Source organism: Varanus komodoensis, unplaced genomic scaffold, assembly GCF_004798865.1.
Source record: "Varanus komodoensis strain SLA01 unplaced genomic scaffold, ASM479886v1 scaffold21, whole genome shotgun sequence".
In the NCBI taxonomy this organism is placed as follows: domain Eukaryota; kingdom Metazoa; phylum Chordata; class Lepidosauria; order Squamata; family Varanidae; genus Varanus; species Varanus komodoensis.
In genome coordinates this window covers 17,724,192-17,744,372 of record NW_025335589.1, presented here as the reverse complement: position 1 = coordinate 17,744,372, position 20,181 = coordinate 17,724,192, and positions in this window count along the sequence as shown.

The window sequence follows — 20,181 nt, the reverse complement described above, 5'->3', positions numbered from 1 at the left end:
CCTGTGGGCAGAGTCTGCAGAGACATCTGGTTAGGATACTCTACCTTAGATTGCCTGCATTGAGCAAGGGATTGGACTAGATGGGATCCAAGGCTCCTTCTGACCATATGGCTCTTTATAGGATAGGATTTGTATGTAATGAAAAGCAATGGGCTATCAGCGCAGTCCTAATACCAGGTAGGTATTAGGCGCACTCCTAATACCTACCTGCACAGTTCAGATGCTCAGAGCTCCATGAAATGGTGTAATGGCAACGAATTTGGTGATCCCAGCCTTTGACTAGGAAATCCAGGAATGCACCACAGCTCCCATCAGCCTTGCTTTCCATAGCCAGTGCTCAGGAATTATGAGAGCTGCAGTCCAAAAACATCTGGAAGGTTACAGGTTTCCATCCAGGTGTTAGAGGCTGCATGCAATATGGAGAAGGGGTTTATCAAACACTCCATCACAGGGTGGGAACACTCAGAGGCTGTGTCCTTCTCCTGTTCTCTGAAAGATGCCCTATCCCCCCAAGTTCAGAGCTCCCAACTGGATGGTGCCCCAAAATAATAAAAGCAAGAACAACAAAAGCACTAACATGTTACAACATTTCTAAAGGTAAAGAGAGTGGGGGCAGTCATAGTTCTTAAGAGAGCACATCCCATAGTTTGGAGGCAGCACAGGAAAAGGGGCTTTTAGAGGTACTGGACCAATGCATTTTCTGAGTAATAGCACTCAGAAAAGGGCCTCTCCTGCAGTTCCTGACAACATGGCAGGTTCCTAATGAGACAGGTGTTCCCACAGATAGCCAGCTCCTAAGCAGTTTAGGGTGCAGTCATGTGGTGACATTTTTAAGTCCCCAAACTGGGACGCTTACAGTTATCCAGTGCAGAGTGGGAGAACTGCCTCTCATCCTCACACTCTGCATTTTCAGTAGATGGACTTTTTGCCAATCTAGCTGGAGCATTTTGGAGTGAGAGAAAAGGAGGCTGGAAAGGCCCCAGAAAAGTTTCTGTCTTAACCTCTCCAGTTCCTTTCTCTCCTCAAGTCTCTGGACACTGCTTTTCCTGTTAAATATATGACTAAATTTACACCCATGGGGGAAGAGAAAGAGTTAATAGGTACTAATCTGCCTAGCCACACCCACTTTCTCCAGGTCTGGGAATCCTTAGAAAAAAATTCTCTTTCCTAACTTGTCCAAGAGGCAAAATGTGTCTAGCTGGCGCTTCTCTGGCCATTCTGATTTCAATGGCCTCTTTCAATGGCTGATTTCAATGGACTGCAAGCTGTTCCTGCCATGAACCGGCCTGCAAGACTACGGGATATTTTGCTGGAACAATAAAGTGCTATTGTTCTAACTTGCTGGATTACTTTTAATGCAAAAGAGCCTTTTTGGGTCCTATCAGACCACATGGAGAACAGTCTTGCAGTTGTGTAGACTAGTAATCAGCTTCTCATATAATCTTCCTTCCCAACAGGTTATGGGACCAGGCATAGAGCCACAAATTGTGTGCAGGTTGCAAGACCTTGCAGGGTTAAATCAGAAGCTGTGCTCACAGTGTCAAAGCAAAGAATTTTGGCTGGTTTGTTTTACATTTTTTTTAATTTTGTTTGTTGGTTGACATTCACAAGAGTGATAAGGAAATTCTTCTCACAACACAAGGCTAAAATATTGAGTTCTTGTTCTTTGGAGATTTTAAATCTAAGCAAAGAACTTTTAAACAAAGTTGTTGTTTTCATTTTCCTCTTCCATTTCCTGTTTTTTTGTCTATAGGCAATTTGTTACCAATAGTTACCAGTTCCTCTAAAGGAATCTTTTTGCTGCTGGAACAAGAAGGGTTTTTCAAGCTCTATTTACTAGTTCTTTGAACAAGAACATGGAGAAAAATGGCTGCCAGCAGTATAAAACAACTGATTTTATCTAACAGCAACCTCAGGAATCTGAGAAGTCAGTTAAATGCCCATCTCCAAGCAAACTAGGCAAAATATATACTTTCCATTTCATGTCCTCAAGACGAGGTGAAAGCTGAAACATGGGATAAACATGATGGGATTGCAAAAGCTCTGGATTTTAGTGCTTTGCAAAGCTTTAATATACATTGGTTTATTCACATGGGGACTGCTAAAAATGGATAAGATGGAAGGAATATATATGGAAGGAATTTCATCTAAAAATGAAAAATCTCAATTTCTTTTCATCCTGAGATGGGCAAATTAGACCCCGAAAAGCATTCTAAGTGTTTCTTGTTGTTAAATGGCCCACATTTTTGAAGAATTTTAAACTAAGAGAAGAAAACTTAGACACAAACCTTGCAGAAAAGTTGAACACTTTTGTAGCACCTACATCCCAGTAAACTGAACTATTGGAATAATAATCAGGGAGTGGGGATTTGTTATCTTGTGCTCAGGATGCAAGAGAACAAATGTATTAAGTCACCCTTCCAGGGAGAAGTTGCAGAATCTAGTTCCACCCCAAGACAGAAAAGACCCCAAGCAAAGCATTGTTTCAATTGTGATGGAAGGGGGCACTGTGCTAGAGAACTCGCCGCCTCAGCCAGTGTTGCCCCCTCACACTTGCACCAACAGGAGCTCATAAAACAGGAAGCTGACACACCATGCCAGGAGGGTCGCTCGCAAGCTTGGCACTACAGATGGTCACAGCTGGTGAGTACGTATCTCATCACACATAGGTCCAGCTTTGGCTTTCCTGTATGAGGTGAGGATAGAGCCTGGAACGTCGGCCTATTTTCTACAGCAAAATGGAAGTGCTGAGAAAGAGGATAAAACTTTTCTTGGGATGAGAAGATTCCTGGTCATGCAAGGATGCTGATTTATCTAAGAAATAATAATTATCTCCAGGTTAGGAGCCACACAAGCACTATATGAAATTTGGCATGGGAAAAGCTTCTGCTACAATATGCCAATTCCTTGCCCTAACATCTCTCTCCATGGTTGCTTCCTGACTCAGAGAGCAGCTGACTTGGTTCCTTCTGTGCTGGCTGCAAAGGAGAAGAAGTAGAAGGTAGGTGGAGATTTGGGCTGGATTAATATCTCCATCCTTGTATTTGGGAATCTGAAATGTGTTATGAACCCTCAGATTCTGTTTAGAGGCTGCTGTGGGCTGCTCCCTGTGAATGTAAAAGGTTAAAGCCAGCAACTTGAATTGTGCATGGAAAAAAATTCAGTGCGAGTTGTTTAGGACAGGTGTACTATGCATTGGTGCAGCAGCCTAAATGTTACATTTTGCACCAACTGAAGCTTCCAGACACTCTTCAGGGATGGCCCCACATATGAGTGGCGCATATCATAATTGCAAACCAATATCATATAAGATGATCAGCAAAAATTCAAGTACAACAACCCATTTCTAAAAGCTTTAACAAAATGCAAGCAACACTTAAAACACAGCAAAAGACAAACCTAGCAGAAGTATGACTCTAAGACTCAAATTAGGGGTTCCACTTCAAAAGATGGAAGCATCTTCAGTTTCTGACAAAAGAGACACAAAGAGGGAGAAAATTTTAATTGGGAGGGTGATCCAGAGTTGCAGCACCACCCTAGGGAAGGCTCTGTCCCACATGCTTACTTGCCATGTCAGCTGAGATAGCACAAAGAGGAGACAATTCTGACATTGATCTTAATTCCTGGGCAAGCCTACATGGGAGCAAACAGTCCCTAAGCTGGTGCTATGCTCTTTAGGGCTTTAATGGCTAGAACCAGAACTTTGAGTTTGAGCCCGGGAGCAAACAGAAAGCCAAGGCAATTAACATTGGATCATGTCATGTGCTCTGACATGTAAGCTGCAGACAAATGCATTTCTATTACCATGCACTAGTCTTTCAAACATGGCTTGGTAACTTGAATAGGCCTATTAGAAAAAAAGCATTTTGATTCACTGACTACCTTGATTTGGAGCCAAATTAACACATTTTGTTTACACAGAAGACACCAGCATTAAAAGAAAATGTTGTCTATTACACTGGAATTGCCAGGCTTATGCTAACTTTCAGTACTGCTGCAGTGAAGCAGACAATGACTGTAATTTGCTTGCTCTATGCTTAGAGACTTTTACGGCATTTAATTTATCAAAGGAAATAATTAGCACACTTTGTGGCAGCCAGTGATGGAATTTATTCATTTGGAAGGCATTGGTTTCCTGTCATTAAAACTGCATCATGTCCTTCCTTTTCTATTAAACTTGAACTGAGGGCAGTAAGAAGTCACTAAAAGGAAATGAAGAGGTTTTTTGGCAGTGCTCTCACACAATGATTTAATGCTGCTAAAAGACAGCAACCCCATAATGTATGCCAACAAATTTATTTTAAATGATTAAGCTTCTAATTAGCATTTTCTTCCCTTTACTTGGTGCTTGCTTTTATTCCAACTAAATGATGTACAAAACTATCTCACTTTATTTTTGATTGGACTGAGTGATCCTTTTCCTAGCATTTTAATTTTTAATTGCAATCAATGGTCATGTGCATGTCTGTGTACATGCGTATTTTCTCTGCCACAAAGTATAATAAATTGGCCTTCAAGTGACTCTGTCTTATCCTATAGGCTATTAATTATTTTGCTTAAAGTGATTCATCACATATTCTGCACCTAAGAGTCACTCTGACCAGATCAGGTTTTCTAGTAGCATTCCCAAGATGAACTCTGCAATTAACAGCACTTTTATACTAACCCTAGTAATAACTTCAAGAAGTGCAAACCAGATTGAGATAATGTCAGGCTTTAAAAAAAAATCTAATAGGCAATCTGAATAATCCATGTATACGGAGACAGGAGCAGTAAGGAAGCTTTGGAGATTATGAGCAAGACACATGAGTAGCAGATGGACAATAATCCTTCTTCAACTGTTATGTAGATGAGATAAAGGCCAAGATATGAGGATCAATCCGTCAGCCTGTAATTTCTGGCATATTCTATCATTTCAGCTCAGGTCATCCATTTTCATACTGACAGATTTTTAAATGATGCATAATAAATGCTCCCCACCAACCTCAGTCCATACGTTTTTCACTGCTTATCTGGCCATCTTTCTGGTTAACAGGCAAAGGCAGTGGACTAAAGAGTCAGGGTGAGTCAGTGGACCATCTAGAAGCTCCTGGCATGTCATTTCAGTTTAAGCAAAGAATAGTCTCGTTCTGGGTGGAACTGCAGCAGTCATTCATGCACTGTATCCACGAGGAACTGCACCAATTGGTGAACTGTTTTACTTGGGAAGTGGTGGCCAGTGAGGATGGCATGAAGGGTAAGCGTGGCAAGGGTCTGCACCCATCAGGAGGCCACTGTCAGGACCCCCGCACCCCTTCTCCTTCGTGGACTTCTTCTTCTTCAACAAGGCAACCTGCTTGTTTAGTTTACCTTCCTCTCATGCTGGCCCAGCCAACACTGGCAGTGAAGAGGAGCATTAGATTACTCAGCCTGTTTGCTCATTGGCTCTCTGCCTGTCAAGCAATTAGTAGCAAGAATGGGAGAAGGAAAGGGGAAGGATAGCAGCTAGTGAGAATGGTGGTGAGAAGGCAGGTTCAGTGAAGGAGGGTCCATTGAGAGTGTCTTGCCTCGAAAATTAGAACTATCACTGGTGTTCAGACACAACCACATGGGATTCCTGTCCTTTCCTAGTGAGATTCCTGTCCTTTCCTAGTGAGCTTCCCTTTCCCTTCTTCTTCCTGCCCTCACTTCTGAGAAAGGTTTCCTCTCTCCTACTGCATCAAACCAGTGGGCTGCAAGTGGGCAACGGTGAGCTCCAGAGACTAGCCTAAGTTCCCGGGATGGCCCATCACTGCCAGGTGATAGAATCCCAAGGGGAAAGGGAGACAATGCAGTTCCCAGTCTCTTTGGTGCACTGCCACAGAGCGCATGCATCAGGTCAAATGAAATAACTGCTGAAGTCCTGTGGTCAGGCTTGGCCAGACTGGCAGAAGGGCTATTCCAGCACCAGGGAGTAGCTAACTGGAGTAAATCCCTGTCTCTCTTATGTAGGGAAGGCATTATGAAGATAGTACCCTCATCAGCAGACTGCAGTGGCCATAAAAGAATATAGAGAAGAAGCTGCTGCTGTGAAGAGAAGAGGATTCAGCCATTTAGAACCGAAACACCAAATTGCCAATATTCCTTGTCTAGTCTCTTGCTGGCCATTTATAGGTTGCTGAGAGGATAAAATGGAGAGGAAGATAAGGATTCTGTAAGCCACCTTGGCTTTCTTGTAGGGCAAAGGTCAACAAAATATCCTAGTTCTCAAAGATCTAAGACTGGAAAGGAGACCAGCCCAAATGGGTGTCTCTTCTCCAGCCTTAGATCCTCTGAAACGGAAGAGCCATCTTTGCATGGCACACAAAGCTGTCTCTTCTCTCCACATCTTAGATCTAGATTTGGAAAGGAATCACCCATGTTCCATTAGTCTTCCTTCCTTCCTTCCTTCCTTCCTTCCTTCCTTCCTTCCTTCCTTCCTTCCTTCTCTTCTCCACAGTCTCTGCACTCACCCCCTGCGCCAACAGTCTCTATTACACAGCTCTTCTTAAGATAAGGTTGCAATCATTGGGATGGTTCACAGGTGAGACTAGCTGTTCTCAACATCAGAATGCAGAACAGTCTGCATAAGCCATGCCAATTGCTTGCTAAGACTCCTTTCTCATCTCCTAAAGGTTATGAAGCAGGGGAGGTGGAACTCAATGCAGGAGTGCTGATTTTGGCAGTGCCTTCATCACATCTCAGTTCTGCCCTGCATAATATGAAGATATAATTTTAACAATAGATATACGCCTAGAGGCACTACAATAACATGACTGAAATATTCAAAGAATTCTTACAGAGCACCCAATAACCATTCATATATCAGACACAGGTATCCACCAACCTATTTATAGCCACTGTGGGTGCAGCCTAGTACTATTCTACTCATGTCAATAGGAACATTGACATAACTTTAGGGTAGATGCAGTTTACACATATCTGTGTCATTTCAGCATACTTAAGCTTACTGTTAGGATTTCCCAGTGTTTATCTTCAGTGACTAAATCCTCAAACTGTCACAGGCTAATCTTACCTCTAAAGTTATACCTTATCACCAAAGCCATGAGCATCAGCTTTATTAAGGAATCAAAAGTGATTACATAGTCACACACTCACATACCCCTTCAGCCCCTTCAGAAATCTAATTTCATTTTCATTCCCCCACCCCAGCAGCGCTTTTTTACTGCATCCCAATGGGGAGTGGTTTATATTCAAGAAAGTTTTCTTTGTAGCTGCTGGAAATTAGGGCTCTGATTTTGTTGCTGAGTTTGCAAATTAAGATATAAGATCAGAGCTGGCCAAGATTGTCATATTGTCTCCTCTAATTTGGAAATGTAGAACTAGGGTAGGGAGAAGCCCATAAAAAAGGACTTTATTACTCTCAGTGAGGCTGACATAGAAGCCACTGCTCCAATCCCGTCTTCCAGCCTCTTGCAATTACATTTCCGCAGGAAGAAAGGGAAGGAATTAGAAACAGGATAATGTAGCCTTAAATCATTTATCTAGGTTTTGGCCTTCCAGCGGGGAGTCCAGTGTGGGTTCCCCCCACCCCTTTTAAAGCATGCTTCCTCTATTGTTTAGTGTGACACAACAAAAAACACAACTGGTCTGACCTTTCCTCAATAAAAGAAAAAAGAAAAAAAATCATTTTGTTCTGACATCCTAATAAAAGCTGTGCATGAGCCTGTTAAGCCCTGGTGTCTCCTCCAATTGACATGGAGAAGCCTTGCATAGCTGTACCATACAGTTCCTTTGCACAGATCTAGCCTAACGGTGATCTAAATAAAATAGTCCATGTCATAAGATGAAATGGCAGTATCCACAGCCATGGACTGTGAGTAAGCACAGCTGTATGTTTAGGACTGGAAATTACGTTGTCACCCATCTCTGCGTAAAGGTTGTGAATTGTCTCAGTTGTCTTGTCCATGGGGGAGGAAGTACATAAGTCTCCTTATGATCTCATGAAAACACAGTGAACTTATGAAAAATACTTAGGGTACTGTCAGTAGACTCCCAGTCTAAGAAACTCTCCCCTCCCTTCCCCTTCCTTCCCTTCCCTTCCTGCTTGTTCTCTTTCTTTTTAATTTTGGAGGTTATTATGTAAGCTTCTTCCTCTAAATGAGCTACAGCATTAGAAGGTAAGATTTGTATTCTGCACCCATTTCACCTACCAAACTTGGGGCTGGTAGGAGGTCTCCAGGACAAGGTCCATGGGATGGGGCTTCTGCAAAAAGAATTTTCCATGGCAATTGTGCCTGGCACTTTGGCTACATGTATAGGCTTGAATCCCAGATATGCCTGCCTGGACCAGAAGAACAACCTCAAAAGATCTTTCTCTGAGAGCCCCTGCCAAAAAAGTGGGTGGTTACTAAGCCTTTTCTGTTATAGTCTGGTTGTGGAATCGGTTTCCCAGAAAGGCTCACCTACTCGTAGCACCTACGGGACTTTTTCTGGCACCAATTTTCCCAAACATTTTAGTTTCTGATGCTTTTGGTTCTACTATTCTGTTAAAGTATTTTCAGAAATTCAGGATTTCTTTTTTGTTAGCTAATAGAGTACTCATGAGACATATTCATTCTAAGCATGAATTATGCAAAGACAGGATGTTTAGAAGTAATCTAATTCACCAAGACAGAGCCTTCGATGTGATGCTCCCTGCCAAGGGAGGATAGGTTGAATTTCTCTCGGTTGTCCTTCCACCTACAGGCAAGGATGTTTGTGTTCAGGTACATAACCTGGCCTGTTACTGAAGTGGATTCTGTGGGGCTCGGTGCAGTTTTTAATTCTTTTACTGTTTTATTTATTTTATTTTATCTGTTTTTGTGATGGTTTTAACTGAGTTGATTTTAATCCTGGTTTTCTTACTGTTAGTCAACCTGAGTATCATTTTTGGAGTAGAAAATTAAATAATCGACTGTAGTATGTCCAATACAAACAGATAGATCTCACACCACCTGTGGCAGACTTTGATCCACATGGCTGCCATTATCTCATGGTAATCCCTGTTCCTCACAAACCTCCCAAAAGAAAGATGCTTGGTGGCCTCCCGATTACCAGAAAGGCTCGTTATATGATAAACACCCCATTGTGGTTTCTACACAACAACCATAATGTGTAAAGCAGTCCCTCTTTCTGAGCAAATGTGTTTAGGGACTTGAATACAAACCTATCCTAAGACTGCTGGAATTGCTGCAGTAAAGATTCTCTTTGTTGATCAGCATTTATTAATGGTGAAGGTCTATTAATTCCATTTGTTGCTACAATTCAGCTTCATCAGATGACCAGCAAATGGGTATGTATACCACAGATAACATTCTCTCTCTTCTATAAAGTGAGCTCATTTTCCTTTGGAGTACAGCCTACACTTTTCACTTGTGCAATATGACCATAGGTATTCTGTATTACCATAGGTATTTGGCATTATAAAGAAACTACTCCAATATACAGCTAACTAACCCAGAATCCTATGGCAAAGTTAATGGAACCTTAAATCTGAAGATTTAACCACATCGGATGTATGAAGCTGCGCCCAGCGCTGCATGCCTATGCATGCTTACTCAGAAGTAAGTTCCACATGACTCATTCCAAAGTGGGTATGTATATGAGTGTAGCCTAAATCTGCAAGTACAGGTATACACATGCACACACATATATACAGAAAACAATAAGAATAGTCACGGTGCATCACACCAAAGGCCCATCTAACCCATATCCTGTTTCTCACACTAGCCAACAGTTACCTCTGCAAAGTCTACAACAGGTTATGAGGACTGTAGCAAGTTCTTGTTTGCCCATGTTTGCCAGAGACTGTAGGCATGCTAGTTTGATATTTTTAAATATTTATTTTCATATTTAAAGGCACTTCTCTGAAAACAGTGATAAGAGAGGTTTTGTCATCACAGATGCTGCTTTGTAGCAGCCAAGTTTCTTCAGTTGAAGGGCAAAGGAAAAATACTGTAATTAAATCATAACTACATAATTTTTCCTTAAGATGAGCTGATGTTGCTGGTATGGGTTCTATGATGCTGATTTATTGCTGTCTGTTTATTATGTCTTATTAGGATTGTTTTTAATTTTGTTAGGGTTTATATTTGTATTTCAAGCTTGCATGAATTTAATTTTATCATAGGAAACATAGAAATAAATAATATTTCAATTAAGTTTGAAGCCATTTGACATGTATTTGCATATAAGTGACTGTTCTATACAAATTCCTGAGCTGAAAACTGATTCAAATGGCAATGGTTCTTTCAAAAGATAGGCTACAACTTATATCAATTGGTCAATAGTTTCACAGGGAAATGATCTGAATGTGTTCTCCAATTATTAAATTATACCTTATGCTTTGCTGATATGTAGATTGCAAATTGTTAGCTAATTTTCTTACCTAACAAGTAAAAAATCCAAATGTTCCCATTTCATTTTATGGTACTAGGCCCTGTTATTGGACATGAGACAGCAATTGCTATAATTCTGTTGACAGGTGGGGTCATGGGAGGAATCCCAGACATAAAGCTGATGCTTACTCAAGTTATTTATGATTTCTAAATGCCTATCAGGACACAAAATGCTTTACCATTCATATTCATTTCCTTTCACTCGAAGTATATATTTGACTTTTAGATGGTATTTTAGCAACACTGGTGATGAGGCTCTCAGATGGTCTGGAAAAGCAAGCAAGAAGGTATGCGAGAGCCATAAAATGTGTCAGGAAACCAGCAGAATACCGAAGATTGTGAAATGAAGTTAAAGATCAACATATAAAATGAAGACACTTTGCACAAAGGGGGCTCAGAGAAATTGCACTGAGCATTAAAAATACACAAGAACAAGAGGTCAGAAGAGGAACTGGGAAGATCATGATGAAATGACAGGAAAAGTACTGTAGATATTCGCAAGAAATTAAACTAACTAAGGAGGACATGAGGTGGTGCCAGAACAAGACATAAATTTCCCAAAGGAAGAAGAGATATGAACAAAGATTCAAGATCACCATGATCACATGAAATGAGAAAGCCTACAACTTGACACATGTCCAAGAGCAGATGCAATCTGCAAGGAGCGCTGCCAGACCATTTTTTTTCCACTACAGTACTATTAACCTTTTAGAACTGTGAAGTTCTATAATAGCTGTGGAAGGATTTTGTGTTGTCATTCCTCCCGCAATATTGGAATGCTTCCATTGCCATCAGCTCAGAACTGGATCTCTAGAGCAAGAATCACCCCAAATTCTTTGTCAAAGGATCCAGCCCTCTACTGACCCTAATGGCAACTATATTTGCTTGAGTAAGCATCAGCTTTATGTCTGGGATTCCAGGGGTAGGGCAGGCAGCGGTGGGCCAGGGAGGGAAGGAATTTCTGGAGAACCACAACTCACATCTCTGTTCATTGGCCATGCTGGCTGGGACCACTGAGCACTGGAATCAAACATCATCTGTAGGGCTAAAAGTTCCCCACCCTGTTGCTAGAGCATTGGTGGCTGTCATAGTTACAGACAGGATTTGGATGCACGGGATTGTATTTTCTTCCATTCTGGTCAAAGGCTTGATTGGTGGACATTTCTAACAATCTGAAAGTTTGCCAATTGCCACTTATGCAATTGGAAAGGAATTTCCTTCAAAGTTAAATTTGCTGAGTTTCTAGTCCAGGGCAGGACAACTTATATGTAAACACATCTGCAAGGCCACAACTCCCATTAGGACTATCCAGCATAACCAGCGCTGAGGGATGATGGGAGTTATAGCTCAAAACATCTGTATGGCCACAAGTTGCCCATCTATGGTCTAGTCTTTGGTTTGAATCATTTGCTGGATGGCTCTGTGGATTCCCATGATGCACCTGCTCTCAGTGTATGCAATATCTTGATAGTCTGAGAGATGTTCCAGCCCTCCTTTTGCCCCTTTCTTTCTTCATGTATTCACTAGGGTATCTCTTAGGAATGTGGGAAAATATTCAATTGATTTAAATGATTTGTATGAATCCAATCTGTAGCTTCTGCACTGTGGACAGTCCTTTTTGAGTCACACAGATTCTCTGGACTTTATTACTATTATTATTATTAGTAGTAGTAGTAGTTTAATGCAATTTAGTCATAGAAAAACACAAAAGAAATTAAAAATTGGCCAAAAATGTGAATTTCCCCCATTGGCTGAAGTGTGAATATACACATTTCAGGGAAAAGGAAATTCTCATATTTTATAAATGCAAATTTGCACACATGCACAGGAATGCAAATTTGGGGAATTGAAAAAACAATCTGAGTTCATCAATGAGAGAACACTAGAACAAAGGATGCCTTAGAAAAGGTGCAGAACAGATTTAACAAGATCCATCTCTCACTCCTTTCTCTTGACCTCCTTGAAAGTCACTGCCTGATACCAGCCAGACTGAACTGAGACCTTCTTAGGTTAGTAGTAAATGGGGATATGGGTCGATTTTACAGACTAGGTGCTGCTTCTGGCCTGATCTGTCAAGGAAGCCCCTTGGTCTGGGGGTCTAGTAGCAAATGACAGTATACAAGACAGGTTTGCAGGTAAACACGCCCTTGTTGATATGGCTGATATTGTTGGTCCCGTAATCGTTTCCTGAGTAGATATGGAAACCAAGCATAGCCCATTGTTGCTGGGGAGTCACTGCTTCCCTGTAGGCACATCCCCTCACCACTGTCTGTGCTGTCTCGCACAGCTGTGAAATGTAGGACAACAGTCAGAGGGTCAGCATTGGCTTATTCCTTTTTTAAACTGTATCCATGTAGGAGAAAATACCATATGCAAAGTATTTCTGATCCCCTTAGTCATGATGTTAATCCCAGATCCTTCTCCGCTGGATTCATTCATGGACAGCTGTTAGATAATTCCAAATATTATGAACCTTAGGGATCTTTTCAAATTATCAGAACGGAAGAATGGGGATATGGAGCAGAGAAGCAGTTTGAGAATCCTATCCTCTTTCGGGTGCTACCAAATACCCCAGTGGGTTTTTTTTAAATGTCCAAGATGACAGAGCTGTGCAAAACCATAACCCAGTTTCAACTCCCCCCCCCCCCCCCCCCAGGTCACCTAATCAATCTCTTAAAGTGGCACGTATTAGCACACCAAAGGGAAGAAGGGGGTAGACATATAATGTCCCTTTGCTATTAAAGCCTCAGAGTAGAGTATCAAGCTAGGATGTGAGTCCATGCACGGGGTTCAAAGACACTAGTTTATTTGTTTAGGCATTAATTGTCTCCTCCACATCCAGTGAGGCCTTGAAATCGCTTCTATGTTTAGAAACAAAATTGCTCTGTTAAGGCGGCCTGTCACTGCATTTCTCCTTTTTTTAGAACTCTGTTTATCCCCAATACCCCATTTCCCAATTTACTCACTTATGGCATTTGATTGATGAACATGCATCTTCCTGACACATTATAGCCCAGGACTCTGGAAACCTTTCCAATGTGCCTAAAGGCAGTATAACTACCACTTAAGATTCTCACAGACCTTGGCTGTAAAATTTCTTTAGAGCCTGGCTTTTAGAATAAACCTTACAATAGAAGAGTCAGTTTATTATTCATTTACTGCACAATAACATGAATGGAATAAGTCACACCAAGTTCTGCTGGGAACACTTCTAAATAAGCATGCATGTGGCTACACTGTTAGTGTTCCTAAAAATAAAGCTAACAACAGTGAAAGTTTTCAGTTTTATGAAGCTTTGCACTATTTACCTCTCCTCCCGCTTCCAACCTTATGATTCTGTGATACCCAGATGCATCCATTCATGTCAGAAAGGGCATATACCTGCAATATCTCTCCCACCAATAACTTGTTGCTAGCAAATTAACATTTTCCATGGTGCCTAATAACCACAAATAAAGAAGAGGTGCAATATGATATTCTCCCCAGACTTTATCGTTCTATGTAGCTGGGCATGAAAGACATATTTCCATTATAAACTTAATTCAGTTTATACCACTTAAATTTCCCACCCCAGAAATCCAAAAAATTAAACTCAGAACCCACTGTCAGAGGCCTCTACCACCACTGCCACACTTGAATTTAACAATCCAGAGACCAATTTCCCTAATATATGTCCAGTGTAGCTGGTGTCAATGTCCCATAGGAACCATAGGAAACTTCCTTATGTCAGGCCAGACTATCTGTCCATCTAGACAGATAGAGCACTTTCTTCTGCTTTGACTGGCAGCATGCAGAGGTCTTTTGCAACAAGTGTTCTCTGTTCCATTTTAAACAAAAAAAGCCTGGTGGCGACCCCAAGGTATTCTGCACACAAAGCATGTGATCCCTCATGGACCTATGGTCCTCGCCACACTCCAGTGCACGTGTGGAATTCAGCCTGTTTCTTTCCTCTTATTGTCCCTGTAGGATTTTCAGTGTTACAGTAATGGCAGAAGCTCCAGTTAACAGAATGTGCTTCTATGCTATTCAGAAAATTATAACAATTCTAGCAGGGTCAAGATTCTAGATCAAAATATTTTCTATTGGCTCCATGGTTTCTATCTCTTATTTCCTCCTCTTGTACTAACTCCTTACCTCCTCTGGTTCTTCCTCGAAACTACTTTCTCTTTCACATCCCCATCACGGCCTTCTCTGGCCTTTAGCCACCTTCCATCCGGGATATTTTCCCTGTCCTTAGACTGCATCACAAATGTTTTTACTGTGCCTGCTGGGGCCTCCATCCCAGCAGGACTTAAGAACTTCCCCTCCCTCATGACAACCACTTTGTTCCCAAACAGTTAGAATGTTCAGCTCCGTCAAAGGATGCCAAAGCCTCATAACAGTACAACGCAGTATAGATTAGTGGTATGTAACAGATGGAAATATTTGTTTTGATTAGCTAACTTTTGGCTGCAAACAAAAGGCAAATGCTATTCTGGGCTGCATTAATAGAAGTATCACTTCCAAATCACATGAACTACTATTAGTTCTCCTCTGCCCAATACTGGCTAGGCCTCTTCTTGAGTACTGCATCCAGATATGAGCAACAGAGTTTAAGGAAGATGCAGCCAAACTGGGAAAGTTTCAGAGCAGGGCAATGAAGGTGAGCAGAGGACTGGACACAAAGCCCTATGAGGAGAAATGGAAGAATCAGCATACTCTGCCTTGAGAAGAGAAGAATGAGGGGAGATACGATAGGCATTCTTCAAGTTCTTTAAAGGTTGTCACACAGAGGAGGGGATCTCTTCTTGATCATCCCAGTGTGCAGGACATGAAATAATGGCTTATGTTATAGGAGGTCAGATTCTGACCCATTCCACAATGGAGCCCTGGAGATTGTGGGCTCTCCCACACTGGAGACATCCAAGAAACAGCTGGACAGCCATCTGTTAAGGATGCTTTAACTCTGAGTTTTGCACTGAGCAGGGGATCGGACCCAGTAGCCTTATTGGCGCCTTCCAACCCTTACAATCCTGTGATCCTAAGACAGGCGCAATGCATTCAAATAATCCATGTGTAGGTCACTCCCTAGTCCTGCTTCTGACTCACCTCCTCTCCACCCATATTTATGTCATATAACAGCATCAGTGTTGGTGCCTGCTTTGGGGTGTATGTTTGTTGACATATTGTACTGTTTCCATGCAGCTTGGGTCTTCTTGAGCTATACAGCAATGCCCTAGGAGGTTATGGTCCCTCGTACTTACCATTTCTCTGCTAGCCCTTGGTTGGTTAAAGTATAATCATGTGTGCATTTTAAGGGTCATGTTGCACTATTGCTGAACCATAACCAGACAGAACTGTGTGTTTTGCTTTTTATCTGAGCTAAATAAAGAAATGCATTACTATAAGCTCACAGTCATGTTATATTTTGTCTCTTTTACTGCATTGCCATTAATCACGCCTAACAAATGCAGCACTTCATCTTTTTGACATTGTGAAAATCCCTTCACACAGATGATCCTATTAAATTTTATATGATCTCTTCTTAGAAGCAGATATTATTGCCAAGAAGTAAAAAGGAGGAGAGACCTTGTAAAGAAAATGCTTCCAACGCCTCCTTGTTTTCAATGGGTTCTTTATTAAAAAGAAAGAAATTTATTATTCAGTTTGATTTCTTGGGTACAACTGAGATTGCTTCCTGAGATTGTAAGAGCTTTCTCAGAAAAAAGAAAGAAACCAACCCTATTGGCACGAGCAGGAAAGCCATCTCAGATATCAATAGGGCTTCCAGTCAGTTCTCAAGTGTGATTAAATGAGAACACATTGGAGCTTATACTGGCAGAGCTTTATAACAAGGCAATTCTAAAATCTTCTTCATGGGAACATGGCTAGTTCTGCTCTGTCAGTAATATATATACTGTATGTAATTATGTAATATATGTATGGGAGATAAGGGAAATTAATGCATGTGTGAGGCGTGCTTCAAAGATTTTGCTTGTAGGCCTCATCTCCTTTTTTCCTGGGGTCCAAAGGGCTTCAGAAGGAGAACAAGTCCATGTCTAGCTTTAGTGATCAGGTAGCAGGTCAGGGCCAAAGACTGGAATCTGGAGTCTCTGAAGGAGTGCCAGTCTCAGATTTTTGAAGGCCTTTAGGCAAGATACCCTTCATGGGCTCCATCTAGCAACAACTTTACTTTCTCGGTGCCATTTTATGAACTTCTGTTGCTTCTCGTGATATGCACAGGCATATTATCTACCAATGGCTTCCCTGAAAGGCAGAGAACCAGCAAGTGAGTCATGGAGGCCCATGCTACTGCTACCCTTCTCACCACCGTGGTTGTTTGGGCCAGAGCAAGAGACAGTGGACAAGTAGGTTGCAATGGTGATAAGGAAGAGCAAGTCCCAGGCAGAGGCAGCTATTTGTCAGTTGTCCAACCTGGCCTACCTTTGACAATGCCACTGCTTTGGAGAGCCACTGACTGTCCACTTGATTAAATGGAACACTGAGTATATTTGGAAATTCCAGTTGTTTCCATGCAATTGTTTTTCTAGTACTACTGCCATACCAGGATCTGGAGCAGCTTTACCCCAGGTTTACTAAAGAACCTATGTCTGCCCATCTCTCTTTCTACACTCCTTCATTACCTCTCTCCAAGTGAGACCAGCTTAGACAGCCATGATTCCTGTTGGCCTCTTTTTGCATTTAACACTTTCTTTTGGTATCATCCTGTTGAAAAGTATGTTTTTCCCTGAAAGTTTTGGCTGGTTTATTTTTTTAAGTCCCTGAGAAATGCTACAATAGTCTGAGGTGATATAGGGTGGTTTGCTCTGATCCTAGTAACAATCAGGTCTGGAACTCCACCCTATCCCAAGAGAGAAGTATTATGAGATTATTGGAACATCAAAAATAATTTAGGGTACAATCCAATTTACACTGATCTAAGCAAAGCCCAGTGAATTCAAGGAGGTTTAATACAGGGTAGATATGTATAGACTGCACTTTTAACAGGATAACTTTGGGGTGTATTAGCAAAGAATAACATATGAGTTCATTTTTCTTTTCCTTTTTTGATTAAACATTCTTAGAATACTTTAAGACTGTTTTCACATATAAATTCCCATGTTGTACCTTTTATTCAGCCCTTGCCATAATAAATGTATGCTCAACTGATTGGATCATGTAAGACCCTAGTGGGTTAGCTGATTATTCATGGACTCCCTGGTACTCAGCTCACATTCATGCTTTGACATTCAGTGCTTTAGATTATACTTCCTATGTTCTTTTTTTTTAAACATGACTCTCACTTCATTGATTCAGTATAAGCTGCACTGTGCTGCAACTCATGCTCTCATTCGCCACTCAGTTGTTTATGGGTTCGTTAGGTAACGTTGTGACACTCCAGGTCTGTTTCACTGAGCATGTTGGTGCTGCTGTTGAGGAGTGAGGGGAAACGCACCATTGCTCGGAAAAGCAAAAGAGCATGTTTTCTCCACTTCTGCAATGGCACTATTTCACCGTACCACACTGCCCTCTAGAGGTTAGGTAACAGAAAATAAGGAAAGAAAACATTCTTAATCTAGCGCTCAGGTCTCAGTTCAGTGAAACTGCAATTAAATACTGAGGATTAACAGCCTCATGTAGAAATGCTCATAATATATACAGATGTTTAAAATATATTATTTATTTACTTGGGGCACAATCCTATGCATGTTCAGAGAGAAAAGGTCCTACAAGGCCCTGACTAAACATGTATATGACTATATCCTTACTTATGATCTCAGTTTCTCTCTTGGTGCTTTCACTCACGAGTATTACGAGCATTCATGTAAGCCTACAATCAGCAGCAGAGACATGCTCCCTGCTTTTCCTACTTTGCATTTAGCTACACAGCCGTTTTCAACAATCTGGCTGTGGTGCTTTAGAGCGGGAAGGAAGATGAAGTGCTGGCAGGATACCTCATACCCTGATGGCTTTAGTCTCTTCCCCTGCTTGCTCCCCTCCCTGCCTCTTTGTCACTTCTCCAAGGTTGATTTCCTACCTCAGAGAGCCAGGCAGTTCTTCCTGTGCCAGCCGTGGGGAAGGAGGAGTGCATATCTCGGACACCTTTAGGAATACTATTTCTGACATCAGAACTAGAGATTCAGATTATCCTATGATCACCCAGACAATATCTAGGGGCCATAGGATCACACTCTGACTTAAGGCACTTTTATTCTGCTCTTCAGCCAAAACAGTTCCTAGCACAGTTTACAAATGAGCATTAAAAACAAGACAGTACCTGTCTGCGCAATTTCTAAAAGACGTGCCACAAAGGGAAAAGAGGATAGGAAAGGCAGTGGGAAAATGAAAGAAAGATTCTTTTGTAGCTATCTTTATAATGACTGGTCAGAATGGAAACAATCTGGGGAGAGGAGAAGCCCAATGGAGCTGGCCCTTCAAACTTTTCACCTTCCTTTGCTGCAGCCTGAAGAATATTTTTACCACTCCAATACAATGAAATACTCAAGTCTCTAATCTGGCAGCTCAGTTTTTGCTGCTACGGATTTGCACAGCTGGAAGTGTCCATGCAACTAATATTTAAGTGTCATTACAGGTAAAGTCACATTATAAAGTTACATCTTTCTGTCATTCTTTGTTAATTTTTTTACCTGTTCACCAAACCTAATACTTGGTACTTTTTCCTTACCCTTTTGTTTGTCACATTTCCTGGCCTTATTGAAAGTTTGATTGAAGTCTCCCAGTCAGTTTGTCTGGCAGTAACCTGTTTAAACCACTGTGCTGCTGGGCTGGTAGATTGAAAGGTTGCCGGTTCAAAACTGCACAATGGGGTGAGTTCCATTGCTCCGTCCCAGCTCCTGCCAACCTTGCAGTTCGAAAGCATGCAAATGCAAGTAGATAAAAAGGTACCACTTCAGTGGGCAGGTAACAGCATTCCGTGCACTTCGGTGTTTAGTCATGCCGGCCACATGACCACGGAGACTGTCTGCGGACAAACGCGGCTCCCTCGGCTAGGAAACGGAGATGAGCACCGCCCCCTAGAGTCAGGCATGACTGGACTTAATGGCAAGGGGAAACCTTTACCTTTACCTTTAATTTACTTGCAAACACATAGTATTCCAGTTAACACCATGCTAGACTGCAGTTCTTGCAGGTACTAGGCTTTCTGTAAGGCAGCAGAAAAAACAACATCTCCCTCCTCGGCCTCATACCAGCGCAAAGTCAGCACAAAGCATTGGTCTTGGGACCAGCACATCCTCTGCGTGCTTTTCTTCTCTTGATCCCCTTCTGCTGGGTTGCTCTCTCATCCCAGTTTTTCCTGTTTATCTTTCACCAAATCCTATAGATCGAGAGAGTCAGACATCACCATGGAATATGGTCTCTGACGCATCACTGCAAACTGAGTCAGCCCAGGTGTTCTTTTTTTACTGAGACATGGAAATTTTCATAGTGCTCAGTGGCCCCTTTAAACTCCCATTTCCACCTGCTTTTGCTAGCAGTCCAGCATTATGCCCTTTCCCTGTGTCCTTCGTGTTTATTTAGGTGTGTCTGTTTGTTTCTGCATCTAATTTAACACATTTATACAGTCAGCCCAGTAAATTTTTAAAAGCTGGTATTTAGAGTTTCTCACATTACCACCAAGTACATGACTAATATGCAGATGTATGCTGGGGAAATAGCTAAGAGTGTGGCATGAGGGATGTCGAACAAAGGAATGTTTCCCAAGATGCAATTAGAAGCATGCTATAAACAGGTCAGTCCTATTCAGTCCAGGACAACAAAACCCCTCTATTATTCCTTAGGAATG